This window comes from Plecotus auritus, assembly GCF_963455305.1.
Source record: "Plecotus auritus genome assembly, chromosome: 5".
Classification (NCBI taxonomy): Eukaryota; Metazoa; Chordata; class Mammalia; order Chiroptera; family Vespertilionidae; genus Plecotus; species Plecotus auritus.
The window spans coordinates 72,787,363-72,811,056 of record NC_137776.1 but is presented as its reverse complement, the minus strand read 5'-3'; the positions used below and the strand labels follow the sequence as shown (position 1 = coordinate 72,811,056).

The 23,694-nt window shown below is 40.9% G+C and overlaps 1 protein-coding gene across 5 annotated transcripts in view; it reads right to left on the bottom strand.

Annotated features, from left to right (window-relative positions):
• Positions 1–23,694, bottom strand: part of GTDC1 (glycosyltransferase like domain containing 1) — a 380,973-nt gene that overhangs the window by 161,686 nt on the left and 195,593 nt on the right. The window lies entirely within an intron of this gene.

Here is a 23,694-nt window from a genome sequence, read left to right as displayed (position 1 = left end):
GCAGGAATTGGAGCCCTCGCTGGTCTGTGTTGCTAAGAGCCTGTCAGACCCAGAATCGCAGAGAGCCCCAGGGAACAGATCGAGGGAGGGAATAGGGGTCTGGGAGGAAGTTTCAACTCCCACATCTAGGCCATGCCCATGAGAAGCCCTGGCTAAACCATCCTGCCTCTGGACCCTCTTTCACCAGATCTGTACTTCGAGGGCCAGTCTTTCCAAATGGCCTTTTCCATGGATCTCAGGCTCCAACTCTTTTTCCAGATAGCACTATGGCAGTAACCTGTGCTTAGAACACAGGCCAGGTGGTGGTAGCATTAGTGTCCACATCTGGGTCTTCTGAACCTGCTTTCCTGGACTGACTGTGCTTCTGACAGGCCCCACAGGAACTTGGCTGGACCCACCTGTTCTCAGCACTGACACTTGGAAGCCTTACGACTGCATCTGGCCAGCCCAGCCTCAGACAGAGTCCTTAACCAACAGGAGTTCCCTGCAGCCCACGACTTGGGAATCTAGTGGGCATTCTCTGGGCAGCCAGCATTTCCTTTTCTCGGCGCACGTGTCTCTCTCTCTCTCTCTCTCTCTCTCTCTCTCTCTCTCTCTCTCTCTCCTCCCTCTCCCTCCCTCCCTCCCTCCCTCCTTCCTCCATTGAGAGTTTGCAGCCTGTCACACAGCTGCACCTCTATCTTTATAACACTGGACAGAGGGATTACTTCTATCTAGTTTCTATTAAATCTACCGAAAATCTAAAGAAAAAATCAAGTGCTCAGAATATTTAAAAATAATAAAATATTTCAGAATGATAAGCCTCAATAAGCAAAAAAGTCGTAAGTTATCCAAATTTTTATCAGTAAGGAGAAAACCTACCCTACTCTAATTGTAAATAAAATTTCAATTTAAACAGATCTATGTGTCAAAACCTTACTATTTGTCAGTTATGTTTATATATGGAACAACCCAATTGGTTCCTTATTCCTACGAAGTATCACATTGGCATAATCTTTTTCCAGATTGAAATCCCCAGGATTATTGCACAAGGCTTTGCAGTTCAGAATAATTAATCAATTCAACAAATGAAGCAAATATCTCTACCATCTTCTGAGACACAAGTACCCAAATCTGCTAGTATACAATTCATTTGGGGGGAAACAATATAGACATTCTTTTCCCTATTCCCCTCCTTATGTACAATTAAGAACACTGATCATTATACATAAAACAAGCATAAGAAGACTGAAGGGTAAAAAGGAGAAGCCATTCTGAGAGGTGGCTAGAGAACTTGAGACCTAAGAAATGACACAGTAGGGAGTTCCCCGGGTTTTCTTTTTGAATGATGCATCCCAGGCTAGATACTGGAGAAGCCAGCATCCTGAAAATGCCAATGGTCACAGACAAACAACAGCCCCAAGAAAAGCCTCTTCTCTCTAGCCAAAGAATCAGAAAAGGGGCAGCCCAGTAAGACAGAAAACTTTTAGACAGTAATGGTTCCACTGCAGCCAGACACCATCCTAACAATTTCTGCTCCAACCCTACTAGCAAAGACATAGTGGAGAACCTAGATTTTCACCTTGGCTGGGCTGTGACAAAGTGACCCCCACCAAACCCCACTGCTAGCAATATCAGCGAAAGCACAGACTGACAGCTGGAACTCTGATCCAACCCACTGGGCTGTGTCAGAGGAGACCTAGTGTAGAGTTGTGACTTTCACCTCATCTCAGTGGTAATAAGGTCCCTAAGGAACCCTCCTCCTTGACCCCGAGTGGAGAAGCTGGACTTCCACCTGCACCCCTCAGTAATGAGGTGGCATCTCCATCGTCTACCAGGGCAGTGTCAGATAGCCTGCAAAATCACAAGACTTAAATAAGATCCAGAGTCTAATAACATAAGACCTAAAATGTTCAGGTTTCAATTGAAATCACTCATCATACCAGGAACCAGGAGATCTCAAACTGAATGAAAAAAGACATCAACAGATGCGAGCTAAGATGAGATAGATCTAAAGCAGCCAACATAAAAAAGATTCAAAATTATTCAACCAACAATTCATAAACACATTTGAAACAAACGAAACAAATAGTTTCAACAAGAAAGGAAGGAAGAGCAAAAAAATACAAGACTTAAATGAAAATTTGAGAAATTTGAAAACAAGAATATACCCATTGAATGAGCTCAACTGCAAGATTAAAGGAACAAAGGAAAGAATCAGTAAATTTGAGAGGACAATAGAAAGTAGCCAATAAAAACAACAGTGAAAAAAATAGAGTGTATGGGGGCAAAAATAAACACAACTTCAGGAACTTGTGAGACCTTCACAAAAGCTCTAACATTTGTGTCACTGGACTCTCAGGAGAAGAAGGTGAGATTGAAAAAAATATTCAAAAAATTAATGGCTGACATTTTCCAAAATTTGACTCAAAAAAAAAAAAAAATCAGAACATAAACTAACAGATTAAAGAATCTGGGGAAACCCTAAACAGGATAAATCCCCAAAAATCCATGCCAAGACACATCTTAGGCAAACTTCTGAAAACTGAAGACAAAGAAAGCAAATTTTAAAGCAGCCCGATAGAAACAAATGTATTCACTAATGAAGGGAAAGCAATTTTAGTAACACTGCATTTCTTGTCAAAATCTGTTTGCATTTTTCATAACCTTAATTTCTAAAACAACTCTTCCTGTAGTTCATTCACAATTCCATCTACCTTACTTTCTCTTATCTAAAAATCTAAGCAGATAGAATACCATGCATTTCTAAGATCATATGAATCTCACCTATGAGCATCATTAGTGTGGAGTAGCATTTTCAGAGATGTGAGCTCCTAAAGCGTTAACGCTCTTCTCTGCTTGGGAGTGGTTTCAGGCTTGGGGCCATAGGATCTGCCCTTTGTGGCTTCTCACATCCAGGACTGGGAAAACATGAGCCACAATACAGAGGAAGGTAAGAAGCTCAGCAGAGCCCAGCAGTGATAAATGAGTTTGCATCATCTGTCATTAGAACTTCCTGCCAACTGGGTCATTCCCTATTAAATTACCACTTGTCAATGTTTAAAATACTGATTGATAAATGACTGTGCCAAAACTGATAACACAACAGCTTCTATTTTCTAATAATCCTTGTTACTGCAGCCAGCTTGTCAAAGCACAGATACCATACTTTTTTTTAAGTACTTTCTAAAAGATAATTTAATCTAAAGCAATGCTAGTGGGCATAACGCCTCGCCCCCTATATGTTACCTACTAGTTCCACTTGCCAAAATAAACCTACTGGCGATTTAGTGATATGAGGACTCCAAGTTTCACATTTCATCAAATGCTAGTAATCTGTTTTATCAATATAAACTGCATTTTAATGAAAAAATTCTTTTCTTCAGTATAATTCACTTTCAATGCCCCTGAGTATAATAATTCGTTCATGCTGTAGAACAAGAATGTTTTACAAGACCTTAACTCTCAGGAGAAATTTCTCCGTAAATACAAAATGTGAGTTTTATGGGAATGCGTTGTATGTACATGAGTCTTGCCCGACACTACAAAAACAAAACAGGTTTCACTTAGAGTTTAGACTAAAAATCCTTCTGAGATATTGTACAGCTAACTTGTTACTAAAACAAAACTTAGTTGAGCAACTAAATGATAGGTAAATGAAATGGGATTCATATCCCTGAGGTCTCTAAATCAAAATATGTCAGAACATAGCACAGGCAAGTGTTAAGGCAGAACCAATCACTGGGACTCAACGCAGTTTTAACTAAGAATTCTATCATCCTTGCTTCCTTCTTAGTGATTCAAAGTGAAGATGCTTTGGCTAAATTTAAGCTAGGCCCTTACAGGAGTGCACACAACTTTACGTGGCGTTGGCCAAGTTAAACTATCTCTAAAACCATTCAGGATCCCTCTTTCCCACGTGGGTTACTTCCCCAAAAGTGAACTCTAACATCATTTTGTTTCCCTTTCTTTCATACTTCCTATTAAAGACATACGTGCAAAGTCAGTATGTCAATCGGAAGCAACTGATGATATACCAAGCCATCACCCTCTGTGGTTTCATACACCTAAATACATTTTGGTCACCTACTACTTTTCTGCTTTTTCTCACCATTTTTTTTTAATCCACTCCATTCAGAAATGCCCAGTGGCAATGTCATGGGAAGAACTGATGAAAACAACAGAAACACAATACCAATAATTTCTCACCTGTGACATTCCTTTCCATGGCACTTTTATGTCTTATTTGTCTTCTCTGTCACACACAGGTCATAACGGAGAGGCCATTACATCTTTCCCTGAGATTTGTGTGGTGCTACACTGCATGGTCAAAGTGGAGGAAGAGCTTAATAATAAATATAAGCAAATGGTATTCAGAGCAGCCTTTCACAGAGACAGCAGGGCCAACTGCCGCAGGGCAGGGCTACCGAAACAAGACTGGCAGTAACTCACAGGCGGGGAGCATAAGCAGCAGCCTGCAAACCTGTTCCTTATAGGTGCCGAGTCGTGGAAAGCAGAAATTGCCCAAGAGAAACTCTCTAAGGACAACATGTAATAAGGCATGTATTAGGTGTATAAGTAACACGTTGAATGAATAAAAACGTATCCAGTTAACACATAGCTCTCCTTTACATAAACATGCATACCCTAGCATCCCATGGTGTCAGCTATTTCTGCCAGGTGTTTTTTCTTACAGTACATGTTTTTAAAAATAGCAAATTCTGTATTTACATATGTATGTATTAGTCAACGTTAACCAAGCAAGTGAAGCAAACACTGAGTTGCCAAAGTAAAGATTCCATTTGAATTTTTTACATCTGTGTGTGTGCTATATGTATGTGTATAATTAGTGACAATTTAGAAAACACGAACAAACACACCAGGAAAGAAAAATATTTTAATCACCCCAGTCCCACCATTCATATATTGCCACAGGTAACATTCTGGGGTACATTCTGCTAAACATGTTTCTACATTTGAACATGGATATGCAATCTGTGCACAGGTGGGGCATTTACATGGGGAACAGATTACAAACACAAGAGGTCCATACACAATGCCAGGCAGGGGGCTTTCATTTCCTGTCTCTAAGAAATGGGTTCGAGTGAGCTGAAACGGAACCATTTCTGTTGTCTCACCCACTTATGAAAACAAACAAACAAAAAAACACACAAAAGAGGGGGATAGGGAAATACAAGGATATGGAAAGCCTCTCAGGTAATCTGGTTGTGATTCTTTTTTTCTATCGTCATCATGCCACTCTTCATTGTTGACCGCCTCAGGATTCAGAAAGCCCTTCCATATAAAGTCCCCCGAGGCTAGTAAGGAAAACATTGTTTCCATTTTACAGTAAGTAAAATTAAGCCCAAGTCCTGTGGGTGAGAGCAGAGAGTCCGCAGGAGAGCCCAGGTCTTCCATGGAAGGCGGTGGGGCCTCCAGGCGTGCTGTGCTCCCCGGGGCCCTGTTATGTTGCTAATTGAGGGCCAGCGGCACACCCTGGGACAGTGCCCAGTTTCTCCTGGGCAGCAGTAAGTGGGTATTAAAGGAGTGAAGGCTGGTGAGCACTGGCCTCTCTCTGTTAAAGATGAATTCTCACACTGAGAGCTCCTTCCATGCCACCTGACACTCAATAATAGAGTTTCGCTCCTCCCCTCTGTATGTTCAGTCAGCAGAATCCACCCATCCTCACTCTCCGCAAACGTCCTTCACTCCATCTGCACGTCTCCGCGCGGAGGGCACACAGCATCTTCCACCCTCACTGACCGGCCAGCCCTGCTCCACTCAGCTCACCATCTCTCCTCCTTTCCAATCATCCTCACAGGAGCACCTGTGAAATCAGCAAGGCTTTCTTTTCCCTCTTAAACTTTCTGAATCTCTCAACTCTAGCCATTCTACCTCTCTTCAATGAGACCCCCATTTTCCTGTTTCTTAATTTCCATAATTCAGCTCAGGCACTTAATCTAGAAAGAAAAGCTATGAAGTATGAAAAATTTCCGTCTCTGAAAGAAATTAACATACTAGGGATACATTATTTTTAAGTATCTGAGATTTCTAAACATAAAGAAATAATCAATTTAGCCATTAGAGTATAAAAAAATCTTAATGTTTGAATAAGTTCTGTAATTCTATTTTGCTAGTGTCTTGTTCGCATGATGGTAAGTAACTGACTTGGTTTTTAAGAAATATATATATTTTTTATTACTTTCAGAGATGAAGGAAGAGGGAGAAAGAGAGAGAAACATTAGTGATGAGAGAGAATCATTGATCAGGTACCTCCTGCATGCCCCCCACTGGGGAATGAGCCCACAACTAGGGCATATGCCCTGGCCAGGAATCAAACCGTGATCTCAATGCTCAATTACTGAGCCACACCAGCAAGGCTTGACTTGATTTTTTAAATAGGTGAGGGTGAGGTTAGTTTCTATTTGATAGGTTGATCAGGATGTGTTTCCTGTGAGTTTCAAAATGTCAATTTTCTATGCATATATATCAAATATTGTTGCACACATATTTTAAATCACTCAAGATTGATCTAAGGCCTCCAGTGCAGTGGTCGGCAAACTCATTAGTCAACAGAGCCAAATATCAACAGTACAACGATTGAAATTTCTTTTGAGAGCCAAATTTTTTAAACTTAAACTTCTTCTAATGCCACTTCTTCAAAATAGACTCGCCCAGGCCGTGGTATTTTGTGGAAGAGCCACACTCAAGGGGCCAAAGAGCCGCATGTGGCTCGCGAGCCGCCGTTTGCCGACCACTCCTCTAGTGCAATAATCTTTTAAAAATAACATTTATCTCCTAGCAATCTGGTTTGTTATATGACTTGAAATGTGTTACTGTCCTTCAACATTCATATCAGCTGCAAGTGTTTTCAACTATTATTTTATTTTCTCATTTGTCTTCAACTCTGTAGCATGCTGTAAAAATGCCATGACATCTGAAAACTGTTATAGTAAGCAGCCACTCTATCAATCAGTTCTCTTATGAGTTCCATTTTACCATTCGACTACAAACTGTTGAATGCAAAGGTTTATCTATCTTCAAGAAAACAAAATATCTCTCTGGTTATTACCAAGATAAAGAACTGAAAATATTTTTTAAACATAAGAAATGTCTAAAGCAGTTCTGGCACATACAAAAATTTATAAAAAATACATATATCGACTTTTTGAATTTGGCAAAATAATGCTGCGAGATGTTGCATTTGCATTAGCCATAAAGATGTGGAAAACTTCTTGATAGATAAGGATTTAATAATTTTGGATCCCCCAGAATTTATTCGGACCCTGGACACATAGTAGGCCTAAATAAGTGTTTCATAAATTAATCCTTAAAGTTATGCACTAGACAAGTATCCGAATGTTCAAATATAGGGGAGGTAAAGTCTGGACAAAATATATGGACAAAAAAATAACGACTATGTCTTCAGGAACTGACATTTGCAGGATTAACTCCCAGAGTTCATTTACAGAACTGGACAAAAAATTATGATGAAGGAGTATTGAAAAGGCAGCAAGGAGTTCAGAAAATGTAAGTTTTGGTTCTAAGTTTATACTAATCATTTTTAGCTTCATGCTGCACCCCGAGATCATAGCACCCTAAGTTCTAACTGTGAGGCAGGACTGCCTTTCCGAGAGGGCAAGTTGCCCCGTGGCTTAGAGCAGTGCCCACCCTCCAAGACACAGCTCCAAGGTCATCTTCTCTGCTATCTCTGCTCCAACTCGGGTTCTGATTGCACCTCACAGAGCCTGTACCCATTATCTGGTCAAATGAGTGACTAGGGAAGCTACATAGCAGGTGGTTACACATGAACCTTCTCAAATCCTAGGGCCTGGCCTCAATACTGATGGCCTCTGACAAGTTACCCAGGCCTGTTATGCTTTGGTGGCCCTATCTTTCAAATAAAGCAATAAAGCAGTACCTGCTCCATAGGACTGGTTTAAAAAACAAAAGAGTTCATGAATTTAAAACTGAAGACTATACAAGTGCTCTTGCTGTTAATTCTTTCCTTCTGCTGTTTCTCTTTCACTAAATCCTGAACTTCTAGAATATATGCTTCCTATGTGTTTCATCATATATCAAAAACAGTTACCAATACCTTCCCTACAGACTACAAGGTGTTATTCAAAATATAAAATTGATTCACAAATTGAAAAAGTAGTACATAGTTTTAAATGCTACACCAAGACAAAGGGACGAAGTTTCTGTTACTACATGTCATTAGGACATTAGGTAGCAGATAGCTAAGTGCGAGAAAGTCACAGGATAAAACCCAAAAATTCTATGAAAGAATGAAAAAGAAAAAAAAAAGAGACCTGTAGCATATAATAAAGATCTGTCGGGAATGCAAATGTAATTCCCTCCAGTATCGGATGGCCAAAAGTTGTGAAAATATCTGAAGAGATGTTCAGTTTTGCTACCTTTCCACCTTCTTTTGCATGTCACCTTTCCTGCCTTCGGGCACACCTTCCCCCCTGCACCTTCCAGACTTAGCCCCATCATGCTACCCTCCAGGTAGGTGCTTGCCCCAAATTCTGTATCACCTAAAGCTCCTCTCTCCTCAGGGTTTCTGACAAAGAACACAAGAACTTGGAGTTGGAATGACTAAGTTGTAGTTTCAGATCTCGGAGTTAACCCCTCATCTGTAAAATGGAAGGAAGGTTAGAAATCTCTAATCTCCATCCTGATAAAAAAACAAAAACAAAAACAAAAACCAATGAGCACATCTCAATAAGGTATTAAGAAGAAAATCACTTTGACTAAATTATAAATAAAAACTATACTATGTACATCTGCTTTTAAATAGAATCTTTGTGCAACATAAAGCTCTGATGAGAGCTATGGGTCTTCTCAAAAAGCATGCACATGTGCACATTCCCATAAAATTTTATATATAATTTCTGCAACCTCCAACTCCAAGCAGGAATTCCAGCAAGAAGTACTTCACTGGCTGGTGGAAGCATTTCAGGAGGTAGGAGAGAAGGTGGGAGAAAATTTGGGCTCTTCTCAGCTACCTCTTAAATTATACCATTCCAAAAGCTGCCTAAACCACAAAAACATGCCATTGCTTCTGCATTTTATGGATTATTAACTGTGTTTCATGAGGATTACAGACAAGGCCTTTGTTATTTCCAATCAAATCACTTTTTTCTACATTTTCCCATCCTCCTTCACCCTCCTTCAAAGGGGCAATAACTGGGACAGCATCTCAGTAATAATGATGGTTCCCATACTTAAACATAACCCTCTAAGGCCATATTTTCTTTCCCTTCAATCATGTAGAGGAACAGTTAAGACTCAGTGTTCGCTGTCTCTACCCTCTGGTCAAAGATACCAGAATTGCAATGGGAACAAAAAGTATTGTGAAAGGAACACTATTAAATAACTGCACACGAATTCCTCCTGGAATACAGTCTCGACTTTATAGGACCTAAGACCATTTTAACAAAGGACATTTATTGTGAAATGTCTCTGAAACCCTGTAAGGAAATATTTGCAGAGCTGTGCCAGAATTATAATTTCAGTGATAAATGGTCCAAGCCCTAAAGTTATGCTTCCCATCTACCTTGGGGTGTTTTAATGTACCCGTGGCAAAGAGGCCCAACATTTATTTCCATGTTGTCTGTGTCCCTTTTTATACCCTATCCCCCTTAATCTTCTCCTTAAAAAAAAAAAAAAAGAAGAAGAAGATGAAGAAAATAAAAAGTTATTCGGTATTCCCAATCACATTTATGGAGGTAGTCTATAGGGTGAAAAAAAAATAACACAGCATTTGAAGAAATTACTCCCTAAAAAGATGTTTATACAATATTGTGAAATAAATGGGGTTGAAAATATAGAGATGCTTCTTTTTAAATTATAACAATAATGAAAATAGTAAAGAAACCAAAGAGTTTAAGATGAAAATTAATAGCACTATTGTTTAAAATAAGAGAATAGGAACAGATTCCATGTTAAACAGGTTTCTTTAAGCTTCTAATTCCATTTAGCTTGGGAAGACAAGGAAAAAGAGAAGGTAAAGCTACACATTTAAAACTGACAAAGGGCAGCCGAAACCGGTTTGGCTCAGTGGATAGAGCGTCGGCCTGCGGACTGAAGGGTCCCGGGTTCGATTCCGGTCAAGGGCATGTACCTGGGTTGCGGGCACATCCCCAGTGGGAGGTGTGCAGGAGGCAGCTGATCGATGTTTCTCTCTCATCGATGTTTCTAGCTCTCTATCCCTCTCCCTTCCTCTCTGTAAAATATCAATAAAATATATTAAAAAAATAAAAAAATAAAAAAAATAAAACTGACAAAGGGCAGTATTTCTATGCAATTTATAATTAATCTGTGGGACAATGTGTCAGTAGAATATATTGAGAAAAATAGTTTAGTGCTATTTTATAAGGGTAAGACATTAGGAGAAAAAGTATTACAAAAGAAGTTACATTCACTAAGAAAATATTATAAGAGCTATTAATCATCGAGATTCAGGTCACACGTTGGCCAGCAGCTGGAGTCAAGGCAAAACACTGCGCAAGTAGCCAGGTGAACTGTGGGCGATTTCTATCTTTCTCCAGGTGTTTTACCGAAGTCACTGCTAAAGAAAAGAATCCTATCTACTAAAGAGGGAATATGCTAATTGACCCTCATGCCGTCGCAAAGATGGCGGTGCCCACAGCCAATAAGGAGGGAATATGCTAATTGATTGCCACACCCTCAAAGATGGCAGTGCCCACAGCCATAAGATGGCAGCGCCCAGTCCCCTCAGCCCTGCCGGGGCGCCTGCCTCTGGAGTCCCCCAGTCCCTTCAGTCCCCCAGCTGCCCAGGGCCGGCCCAAGGCGCAGGCAAGCCTCGGGTAGCCTGAGGCTCAGGTAAACCAGGGCCGGCCGAGGCTTGTGCTGCCGGCAGTGGCAGCAGCAGAGGTGTGATGGGGCATTGCCTTCCCAACTGCTGGGTCACCTCCCGCCCCTGAGGGCTCCCAGACTGTGAGGAGAGCAGGCCAGGCTGAGGGACCCCCCTCCAGTGCATGAATTTTCATGCACCAGGCCTCTAGTACTAGATAAAATTTTATTTCAGCCTATACTTACTTATATTATGATCTAGATGGATGCCCCTAACATTTCAAGAACCATCTCACCACCATCCTCCAGAGAAATCTCTCCTCTGTATTAGGAGCATGAACGTTTTCTGTCATCTCCTCCATGCAGTTACCTACATATGGACAAGATTTCAATGCTACACTAGGTATGCATGTATTTTATCAGTGGTTCTCAACCCAGGAAGCTTCAAAATGTGCTGATGTCTAGGTTCTATCCTTAGGAATTCAGATTGGGGTGGGGTGCTGCCTGGGCATAAGGATTTTTTAAAATTCCACAGGATTCGAATATGCAGCCCCTACATTCCAATGGTCAGTGTACTAGGCATAGGACTGCCTCAAAATATCCAAAAGGATGTCACACACACACACACACACGCACACACACACACACACACACACACACACACACCAATGGCTAATATCCTCTAAAAGGAAGACAAATGAATCTGTATAATATATGATTTATACCTCCTCTTACACACCATGTAAATTATTTGATCACCTCCCAATTACTTTGTTAAACTGTTGAAATAACATATCTAAGAAGATTTTAAAGGCACCTAAGTAGATTTTGACACACTGTGGTAACAGCCTGATTAAAAGCCATGGGAAAAGCCGAGTTTCTGGAAAATAGGATACAGCCATTATCCACATGTTCATCTCAACTTTCCCAATCATATGATCACACTACTCCAGGATGAAGCAATAGTATTTCTATTACCATTAAGGCACAATTACAGAGAACTTGCAGAGTCTAGTCTTTAAACATGATATAGCATTACTACAATGTAGGGTCTGTCAGTTCTTCTATTAGAAGGCATTTTTAGGAATCTTAAAACCTGAACATTTGAATTTGTTTCAGGCATAAATTGGACTGAAAAGAACTCAGGTATAAAATTGAATTTTCATTCCTGTTATCTAAGTATTAAAATTATTTTTAAATGTAGATAAGTAAATAAAATTTGTTTTTCCCCCACATCATTCTTAGTCTAAGGAAAATAATATTTTATTATTCTATTTAGAACTCAGACCATGCCCTTTTATTAAGTTGGACAACTGGCCAAAAATGGTTTTGAGTCCTTCCCTGGAAACTCCTAAGAATAAAAAGAAAACCAACTGCCCAGAAGAATTAGGGCATATGACTATGGATTAAAAAACTTATCTGTAATTTTTACCCTCAATTTTTATATTAGATGCTTGGAAATTTGAAACAAGAAGCTTAAGATTTCATATTATCTAAATCAGAGTGGAAGAAGGTTCATACAACAATTCATACTAGTGTGTATTGGGGGAATAAAATAGGAAACAGGACAGAGATATAGGACCTAGAATCAAAATATCACAGAGTATAAAGTAACTTAGAGGTCACCTTCACCAAATTCACAGATGTAGGAATTCTCTCTAAACAAGCTGACATGTGACCCTTCTGCTTGCATACTTCCATCTGGCAAAAGGAAGGCCCACAGAAACTGTCTACACGTTCTCACAACTCTATCAATAATAATTCTGGAGCACAGAAAAAACACACAAGTGATCCATACCCTAGCCTGTTACTAGAAGCATTTTAAATTCCCTTATCAATCGTGCTCTAAAACCCAAAAATGTCCCTTTAGTCATCCTGCTTTATGGTAGCAAGTGTCACTCAAATGATCTTATTCTCACATAACTCTGTGGTCCAGTCTTAGGAACACAAGCTTTGGAGCCAGAGAGATCAAAGTTTGATTCAGGTTCTGCCCTTTATTTGAAAGGTGACTATGGGCAAATTACCTATGCTCATCTTCTCATATGTCAATGTATTACACTACCTCACACAAAAGGTTGTGTGAATTAAATAAGATATGTAAAATGAATTATACAGTACCTCACTCATAAACATATTACTAATATTCACACTGATAGGATGAAAGAGTCCATTTTCCTGATTTTATAGGCATTACTAAGCCACAGGGATGCATGGGCCAGACTGAGGGGCAGGGCTGACTGAGAAAGAACCAAAGAGCCCAGGAGAAGCCAAGGGCACTGGGAGCTATCCCTGGTGCTGCCTGCAGACTCAGGACCCAAGTTGCCCATGTTCCCAGCATGCCTCAAGCCAACCAAATTCTGAGTTATAATTTTCTCCTTGACTTAGCAACATGGTCCTGCTATCCTGTATTCCTGAGCTTAATTCCTGTCTGATTCCACCAGACACTGAATTATAGACCCAAATGAAAACCCAACCGGACACCACAGTGCTTCCTTTTTTGCTTTGAGATTTTTGACTTAAAGTTAAATCTTTTTATCTCTAACCCACCAATCATGGTTATTAAAAATGATCAATGCCCCCTTCTCTGGAAAACTTAAGTCTGCAGCAGTCATTTATATATATAAAGGCCAACCAACCAGAACGACCAGAACAACCATCTGCAGCCCCTCCCCCTGGCCGGCATGGCCCCATGGGCTGGACCCCACACGTGCACAAATTCATGCACCGGGCCTCTAGTTCAAAATAATCAATAAGTTTGAAAAGAACTGAGAGCATTGCTAAATCATTCAGAAAACTGGTTGACAAAAATATGGCTCAAGTGTAAACACTGCTTTTCCCATGCCCATGGCAGACATCACTAATCTATCACACACACAAATTTTAAGCCTCAGCATGGCCGCAGGTTCCTCAATAAGTTCCAGGCATTAAAAGCCAAAGATGGAACGCAGATAGAAATCTATCTTTCTTGAGTTAGTATGAACATGTGTGTTTTTAAAAGAGGTGGGTGTTTTGTGTGTGTATGTGTGTTTTTCTCAGTTGGAGCACCATTAGAGTGTACACTGATGGACTGAAGAGGGTAGAAGCACCCTTAGGATTCAGTTACGTTGACTGCAAGTACATGGTTATTACAGAGGAAGAGCAGCCTCTTCTAAGACTGGAGGTGTTAGCCTTATGTCCTGGATAAGTTCCAACTTAGGTAATTACATCCTGCTTACCTCACCCCCCTAGCAATTTTTCAAGTGCATCCAGTACTATTCTTCACTCCCTACCCTAACCTGCTGTGTAGTGTTGCGATGAGCTGTTAAACAGCTGCCGCGCTTCGCTCCACAGTGGTGACTGCACTCCACTGTCTAATTTGTAACCATTCGCAGTTGCTTTGGAATCTTCAGGATGAAAGTGTTACCCTCAAATGCAAGATATCATCATCATTTTAAAGGCATACAGTACAACTGCTTATTTCAGTTAAATTCAGCAAAACATATTTAGAAAATACCTTATTTCATGAAAAACCATAAAACTAGGTTAAAATACCCATGAAATATGCTACAAAGAGTATATGAAAAGGTATTTAAGGAAAGCAAACTATTTATCAACTATATGAATATTCTGCCAAAGAAAGGAGTAGTAGGAAGAACAAATGCTTCAGACGTTTTTATTTGAAAATACATCTGCCTTCATCAGATGGTGAAAATTCCCAATGTCACCCAAGAAAAACAGTGAAGAGAAAAACTGAACGTTCAGTCAATGGGAAATGGAAGGATGCCAGTGCGTATGGAGACAGAGATCAAGGATATATACAATTTTTAACATTTTCTTATTTCTCATTAGGACAGCCAGAGAATTATACAAATTCATTTTTTTTTCTTTTTTAAATATATCTTTATTGATTCAGAGAGGAAGGGAGAGGGAGAGAGTTAGAAACATCAATGATGAGAGAGAATCATTGATCGGCTGCCTCCTGCACGCCCCACAATGGGGATCGAGCTTGCAACCCAGGCATGTGCCCTGACTTGTACTATGACTTATGAAGCAGGAGGTCACGGTTTGCAGGCTAGGGTACAAATTCATTTTCATGAAGACACTGAATTTTCACCATAGATTGGCCAAGGACAGGAACTATATTCGGGCATTCCTGAAAAGAAGTCACGTAACACCAGGAGGGGCTGCTGCAGTTACATGGACCCTCCACACACCATGATTTATAGAGATGCTTCAGGTTAGTGGTCCTCAACCTTGATTGCACAGTAGAATAACCTGGGGAACTTAAAACAACACAAAACAGAATAACAATACCAGAGATCCTGATTTAATTGAGCTGGACAATGGAATTTTTTTTAAAAAAGCTCCCAGGAGATTATAATATGTAGCCAATGTTGAAAACCACAGCTTGAGTCTATATTTTACCAACATGGTTATAATAGTTGGACGGAATATTTTTATAGGGGAAAAACACATTATTTGAGGGAATACATATCATCATACATTATTAATCCAGGTCAAACAATTAGATCCCGAAGATATGTTTCATGGAATGACGTTAATCAACTGGGAGGGGATGTATCACCCAAAGATTCTATTCCTGGAGAGCCACAATTCTAATGCAATCTTGTTTGTTGTACAAGATCTTCTGCCAGAAACAATAATTAAATATCTAAGAAGTTGTTGAAATTACAGTTAGCTTTTGATATATTATCTGTGTTACAAATTTGTCTGCAATAAACTCTACAATATCAAACTAGCCTTTTCCTGCCATCTGCATGTTTGGAAAATAAATATTAACCTAGTACCATAAAATGCTTCCTTATCTACCTTCAAGTAGAAGTACTGCACCTTCAACCAACCTGCACATTCATGAGATGAAAAGAAATACCTGCAAGCACGAGTAGAAATAAGTTTTCCATCAGAGCCCAGGACTCCACAGTTGCAGGTAATGATGTGAACAGAAAGGAAAACATAATTCCACAGACTTTTATTAACTATAGCAGCCCTGTTCCACAAGCGTTAACCCTGGACAACAGCCATAAAGTAGAACGTAACAAACACAGATAAAAGAAGAATTAAAAGTAAACAAAACAGAGCAGGTAAAAAATATCCAGAAACAGCAGGAAAAGTAATAACTAAGGACTTATTATAAGAAGTCATTTAAGTGAACTAAGTCATGAGAGAAGAGATAGAAAAACACACACAACTAAATATTATCTATGAGAACAAATTAAACCTTATATCTTTGAATAATCACCAAAAGCATCAGACATTAAGGTAGCAACACAAAGAGGTCGCCAGTTCAAGCCGCCTGTGAGTGGCAATTAAAATTGGTAAGAAAACAGAGTAGCAGGTGTGATGGTACCGAGGGGAAGGGCAGGGAGATGTGCATAAATATAAACTATGCACTGTGTGAAACAATTTATCCCTGTCTCTCTCACTTAATCCTCACTTCAACTCTATGATTTAATGCTAGGGAAATTAAGGGTCAGAGAGGGTGACATAATTTGAGAAAGTGGCTGAGCCAAGACTGAAAGCCAAGTGACTCGCAAGTTCATGTTTTCCCTCTGCACCACATGTCCTCCTCTAATCCCTGAGGCTCCCCCACTCCACCCTCACTCCTCCAAGGTGGCGCCCTCTGAGCTAACCCATGGGCTCACCCCTGGGGCATCAGCCAGCTATCCAAACAGGTCTCAAGGATAAAAAGAGGACTTCACTTGAGGCGCTGGAAGAGGCAGAGCAGGCACATCGCCACAGCCATCATGCCGTGAAACATTTAACATTCTTTGGAGAGAGACATGGAGAGAAAGCTTCAGATCATTTTCTAATCATAAAGGTTACAAATTTATACAAAACTTGCAAAAAAAGGAAGCATAAAATGGTTTGATATTTTTGATAGTTGTATATAATACTGGTTCATTCAGGATTTGTAGCACCAAATCCCAGGAAAGGAAGATGATCAAATTTATTTTCAGGTTCTGAGTTTCCAGTGCTGGAAACTCCAATTTCTCACTCCTAGAATACGTTTTATATGAGTAGCCCAGTGTTTACTGGAAGAGCAAAATGTTATAGGCAAATAAGAGTTGGCTGACTCAGATGCATTTTTAATCTCAAAATGAGTTACAGGCCGAAGAGCTAGGTATTGTCAGTGAAAAACAGTAACAAGTTGTGATGCAAATGAAATATTTCAGACTCTCCTAGGAAATTTCTGAATACCATCAATTTCTGGTGAGACCCATCTATTTTATCAATGCCAGCTAATCCTATCCTACTCATTACTAAGACAATAAAGCACCCCGATGCACGTGCCTAACAATCTCATGAGTTTTTCCACTGGGCTCTACATTGTGACTCCTCAGCGACAAGGCTCTAAAACCTCAGCAAGAACCCTGTCTACTGAGTGTCCCCAGCTAGTACTAGGTAAATGAATAAAGTTTTGATTTCTTAGGTTCTCTTCCAGTTCTGGAAAGTTCTAAGTCTTATTCTTTCATAAGAAAATATAAACTGCCTAAAACTGAAAATAAAACAAATTTGACTACATTAGAAATGTGGTTGACATTTTTCTCTGATTTTCCTATTTCAGTTCATAGTACAATAATTTCAAAACTTATGATTTTTGTTTCAGTTCATTCTCCCCCTTCTCTTTTATTTCCAACAGAAAGCATCACCTAATTAATCCTGGGTGAATTCCACTTTCCCACTGTCTCTTGCTCCTTTCAAATCCGTTCTCACAGCCTGAGACAGAAGTTCCCTCTTCAATTAGTGGAAAATAATTATAACAAACACTTTAGGATATGGTAATATAAAATGAGTTTTGGTGTTATAAAAATGAAATGTGGTAGTTATGACTAGAGCCTTCATTTCTCCACAGGATCACTTGGTCTGCTCAAGGTATCAGTTGATACTGAATATAGCAGATTTAGATTGGGTTTGAATGAGATGGTTGTCCCAAACAGATAAATCCGATCTCTAGATGTAAGTGAATTGAGAGTTGCAGGCCATATGGATAAACGTAAAAGTTTATAGTCAAACCTTAGTTCTCGAATGTCTCCCATCTCAAACAATTCGGTTCCTGACCAAGTTGTTCACACAAAAAAATGTCCCCGTTTTCAAATAATATATGATGATGCATTGTAGAACTATACACCTGAAACCTGTATAATATTATCACCCGATGTCACCCCAATGAATTCAGTTTTTAAAACTGCCCATTTCCTCATCTAGCAGTAGCTCCCAAATGACTATTGGCTAAAGTGTAAATTCCTCAGCGTTGATTTCCATTTCTAATCTCCCCACCTTTTTACCCAACTGAGTCAAAGGTAATTAATCTCTTCTGGACCCGATGATCATTTACTGCCACAAATCTGGTTGTACCTATTCTCTCTCTACAAAATGTGCTGTTGGCCTCACTCTAAGCCACCCCCTCTCCCTCATAGCAAGAAATAACATGGCACTAATGGAAGCAGCATAGGGGGGCCAGAAGATTGGGGTTGCTGCATGATTTCAGGCCAGAAAAGAGGTTCAGAAGGTTAAGTTGGCCTTGCAGAAGTGTGGTAAAGATTAGAAATCTATACTAATAAAAGAGAAACATGCAAATTAACCATCACTCTGCTACGCCAAGACACGCCCACCAACCAATCAGAGCAAGTATGCAAATTAACCCATCAAAGATGGCGGGTAAACTTGCATAGGCAGGCGGGGCAGGAAGCCCCATGGCCCACCCCTGGGGGTCCAGGTCCATCCGGCTGGCAGTGCTGGCAAGGTACCAGTCCATCGGGGCCCTGGAAGGCGGGGTGGGCAGCACCAGACACCACTAGTGGGGTCTGGGTCCATCGCAGGCCCCGGGAGGGGCAGCGGCCTGCCTAACCACGCCTGCGGGGCCCTGGGAACATCACCGCACTGGAGAGGAGCGGGTGGTCCTGCTTAGCCACTCCCGTGGGGCTCTGGGAACATCGCAGCCCCGGGGAGGCATGGCCGGCCTGCCTAGCCACTCCCGTGGGGCTCTGGGAACATCGCAGCCCCGGGGAGGCATGGCCGGCCTGCCTAGCCACTCCCGTGGGGCTCCGGGAACATCGCAGCCCTGGGGAGGCATGGCCGCCCGCCTAGCCACTCCCGTGGGGCTCCGGGAACATCGCAGGCATGGGGTTGCTGAGACCCAGACAGGGACTCTGGCCACAGATTCACAGCTCCGCGGAGACCCACTCTACCAGGCAGCCCGGTGGCCATGTGGCTGGGCCACAGGGTGCCCTTCAAGATGTGACACAGAAAGGAGGTGCGGGAGGAAATCCAGAAAATGGGATGTGGGGGTTCAAGACTCACTTCCTTTGGGCTTTGTCCTTCTTGGTCTTGGTTCTTTTCTTTCGGGCCTGGAGCCCAAGCACTGCAGGAGAGAGGGATGGATGAAGGCCAAATGTGGAAGAATAGGTACGAGGCCCGACTGGGGGGCTGCCTGAGGGGCAGCTCCAGGGCCAGTGCCACAGCTTTGGCAAAGCGCCTGGCCAGGAGGCGGGTGTTCCTAGGGGTGCCGAGCAGCTCCTCGCCATCCCTCTATGAGGACACCCCACATAGGCGCTGCCTTAGCCAGCAGGCTCTGGGCGACATCTGCAAATGCTACTGCAACCTCTAGCATTCTGGGCAAAGAACTGACCCTGTGCCCCTCTGGGTACCAGGCTTGCTAGGAGTGTGCTTTCGCCAATGCCATAGATCAAAGGCAAAAACCTGACAAGGCGGGGTGCACCAGAGGGGGCTGGGGCTGGGGCAGGGGACCGGCGGGCAGGGATCTGCCTCCCTGCAGAGAGAGAGGTTCTGCAGTGGCCCCAAGATGCGGCTGGGCCCGGCCAGGGATCAAGGGGCATGGAAGGGCAAGGACCCACAGCCCCGAGGCGGGAGTTGAGGGGCGGTGCCACCTCAGTGGAGGGGTGCTGCACTGCAGGGTACCGGACTGACTGACCTGATTCAGAGAAGCTCCTAGTCTAACCGGCTTGTCCCAGTGCCTTCACTGAGCTTTGATGGCCAGTTGAGATACTATATAAGGAAAATGAGGGAAGAAGTGAGAAAGAAAAGGAAAGGTGAACAACACAAAAGAAAGACTGGAAGGAACCTGTAAACCCATTGTCACTTAAATAAGGAATATAGTCAATAGTGTTGTAATGATGGTATGATGCCAGGTAGGTACTGGAAATATCAGGGAACACTTTGTAAAGTATATGATTGTCTAACCACTATTCTGTAACTAATATAAAACCTGAAACCAATACAAAATAATATTGAATGTAAATAAATGAAAATTGGAGTGAAATTTTTATAAATTTCAAAGTTTAAATAAAGGCTGTAAAGGAAGGAAGGGGGAGAATAAAAATAGTGTTTTTCATTTTACCACTTTATTGTCTTTTCAGTACATAAAAAAGACTGTTGTCTTTATATGGTGCTTTTATACTTTTCTAAGTCATTATCTCATTTTAATTTCAGGTCAACTTAAAGACAAGGTAATTATGCCCTCCACTATTCAAAGAAAGGAAATCTTGGTGTCTGGTCCTAATGATTCAATCGTCAAGCCCTTATTGTAAAGCAGGGTTAGTAAAATTTTCTGTGAAGGGTCATATCTATACCAGTAAAAGCCTTGGGGGCAATCAGGCTGGCAGAGGAGCAGTTAGGGGGCAATCAGGTTGGCAGAGGAGCAGTTAGGGGGCAATCAGGCAGGCAGGCGAGTGGTTAGGAGCCAGTGGTGCCTGATTGTGAGAGGGATGTCTGACTGCAGGTTTAGGCCCTGTGGTATCGGGCCTAAACCTGCAGTCGGACATCCCCCAAGGGGTCCCAGATTGGAGAGGGTGCAGGCTGAGCTGAGGGACACCCTCCCCAGTGCACGAATTTCATGCACCGGGCCTCTAGTAATATACATAAAGTGAATGCCCAGAAAAGGCACTTAATAAATGATTGCCATTATATTATGCCTAAAGCTTAGGCAGTCTTTAATGTCCAGCTCAATGCTATAAAAAGCACTGTTTTCTCTCTCTTACTAGTATAGTCACCAGAGTATTGTCTATCATTTCTGCAAAGCTCTCTCAATTAAGGAGCCGCTCTTATATAGCCTCATATCCCAGAATGCCATGCATCTGCCATACAAACAGTGAGCTTTTAATAAATGTTGGGTGAACAAAGACATGAGTAAAACCTCACAGAATTAAATTACTGTTAAGTATATTTTATTGCACTTAATTACTTTGAAGCATATATTTAAAGAATTTCCTTTAAAATAAAGCTTTTTTTACCTGGACTTCTTAGGGAATAAGTCATTCCAGGTAAAAGAGTGTTCTAGGAGCTTACTGTTGAATGAACTTTCCAAGATGTTTATTTTTTTAATGGACATCTTTTTAAAACACTCTGTGGCATTCTTCAGAAGAGCACTGAACAACTAAAATGACTTCTGTACTCTCACCCCCATCTCCATTCCACACCCCAGGCCCCAGGAGGCGTGAGCTCGGGTTGCAGGTGCCAGGCAGACATGGCACATGGAACGTTCCTCTTGTGCATTCACACTGTCACCTGAGCCACTTGGCTGGTGTATGCACTCATAGGGTAAAAGATAGTCCTTACATTTATTTGAATTAGTGGTAAACTTTAGGTCCTCAAGTGTTTATAAAATTACTAGGGTTTTCAGAATTGTATTGGCGTCATGCTGAATGGGTGAGCTTGTCAAAGAACCTATCAATAGATAACTAAAATGATGATGATGATGAGAGTATTTTTAAGACCACTGACATTTACTGAACACTTATTAGGTTGTAGGCACTGAACTCAGTCAGCATATTGTTATAATTATCTCTATCTTCATAATAAACCTAAGAGTAGTACTGTTTCACTTTTCATTTTACAGATGAAAAACTGAAGCTCTGAGGGGTGAAGGGTCTGCCCTGGGCCGAACAGTTGCAGTGTTATAAGCCAAATGAGAATCCCCACACATCACCCTGCTGCCTCCTGTCTTTTAGTCTGCATTCCCCAAAGTGGAATGATCAGCATAAGTGATTTTTAGAAAGATAATGAAGTTTGATCCTTTAAACATCAAAATAATGTACCTGAAATCTTTCCAACACACATGGTTACATAGCCTTTATGTAATGCACAGAGTATCTAGTCTAGCACAATCGTTCTTGCCTGGCTAACCACACTGATAACCAATCATTGAGCTTTGGGAAACTCGATGATGGCCTGAGCCTGCAGAGGGGATGAGAGCCTAAGCAGGCCTCTGGTGAATTTCCCTCAACTGTGGTTTGAGTTTGTCAAATGACAGCATATGGCCATTTGTAGAAAGCCTTCTCTCTGACTCCCTTTGGGTTGATGATGCAGTCCCTTGCTGAGTATGTCCTCTGATTTGAAGTTACTACTCTACCCTGTGATCTGTGGCCTTTGCTTCTTACCTCCCAAATTTCTTAGGAAGGGCCAGAAAAAAGTATACCGAATGTCTGATGCAAAATCAAGCCACATGTTCTCCATACTTGAAGAGAACAGGAATAAATCACCCTATGATAAAGGGATAGTTTTTACTGTTGCTGATGACTTAAGAGCGCTTCCTTTGGCAGTTTGGTTGCTATTGCATAAGTAGAAGAGAGCAGATATCTAACTATTGTAATTATCATTAATATAAATTATAATTTCATTAAAAATAAATTTTGAGTAAGCAAGAGTTTGGTCTATGTAACTTCAGATAAAGAAAGGGATTGTATATATATGCTGAACTCAAAAGTCTCTTCCCGTAATTAGGCTAGCAACAGCAAGATGGTCACAGTATAATGCAGCATGAATGGTTTGCATTATATATAAAGGCGATTTCTTCCCAATGAGTGGTGCTCAACACTGGGATGATTTATCAAAAGCCTTTTTTTTTTTTTTTTTTTTTTTTTTTTTTTTTTTTTTAGCACAGTGACCCTATAAGAAAATTTTAATGACATTTAAAGAAAACATAATTTTGCATTCATTTTTAAGAGCCAAAATAATTATTATTAGAAAATATGGGTATGTTTAAATTTGTAAAAGTGAAGCAAAACTTTTATTCTTCAACTTCAGACCTAGATTAATATAAAGAAGACAGTACCCACTTTATTATTTCAAAAAACAGGCTGTCCTTTTACAAATATGTCTAACACTAATACAGTCTCAAAATATCTGAGAAATACGACCACATGTGGTAGAAGATTAAGGTGTTTTCTGGCAACAATCCCAACAGCAGAACTTTATTGTAAAAAACAGAAAAAAATTTGGTGGGGGAGCCACGGGGACTGCCTTCTGTCCTATCCATCCACAATTTCTCAAACTGCAGATCTGCTGTTGTTTCTGACACATCTGCTTTGCAATGGAAAATAGTGTTTTCTTTAATAAGAATTCTCCAAAAAGCCCTTAGGCTCCTCATCTTGGTTTGCACAGCCTGAGAGTTTTCATTTAAAGTTTTCACACTGTTTTTAAAATTCTCCATTTTTGTTTCAAAAATAGTTAAGCAAAGTCCATAAACCTCTGTTTTGGCTTCACATTTTAGTTACATGGAAAAGGTAGAGAGAAACGTGCAGAGAAATTCTTTAATTTCAATAATCAGATTACTCATAGTGACTAACAAGGTTTTCCCTCCTTCCTCTGCTGTCAGAAACGAAGGAAGGAGGGAAGCAGCTGTTTATTTATCCTGGGATGTATAATCTACTATGAAATGAGGAGACCAATAGGTGAAATCCACTCCTTCTTACTCTGGGGCACCTCTGATGATCCATATTGTGGGAAATAGGAATAGATAGTGAAATGATCACAGAAACCTATGACATTCTCCCTGATGATCTCAGCAAGGTTGACACTGATGTTCTCCATGGGGACTGAAGTGGAACTGAAACCCAGAGAAACCACAGATTTCTCAATCGGAAGCACACCGGC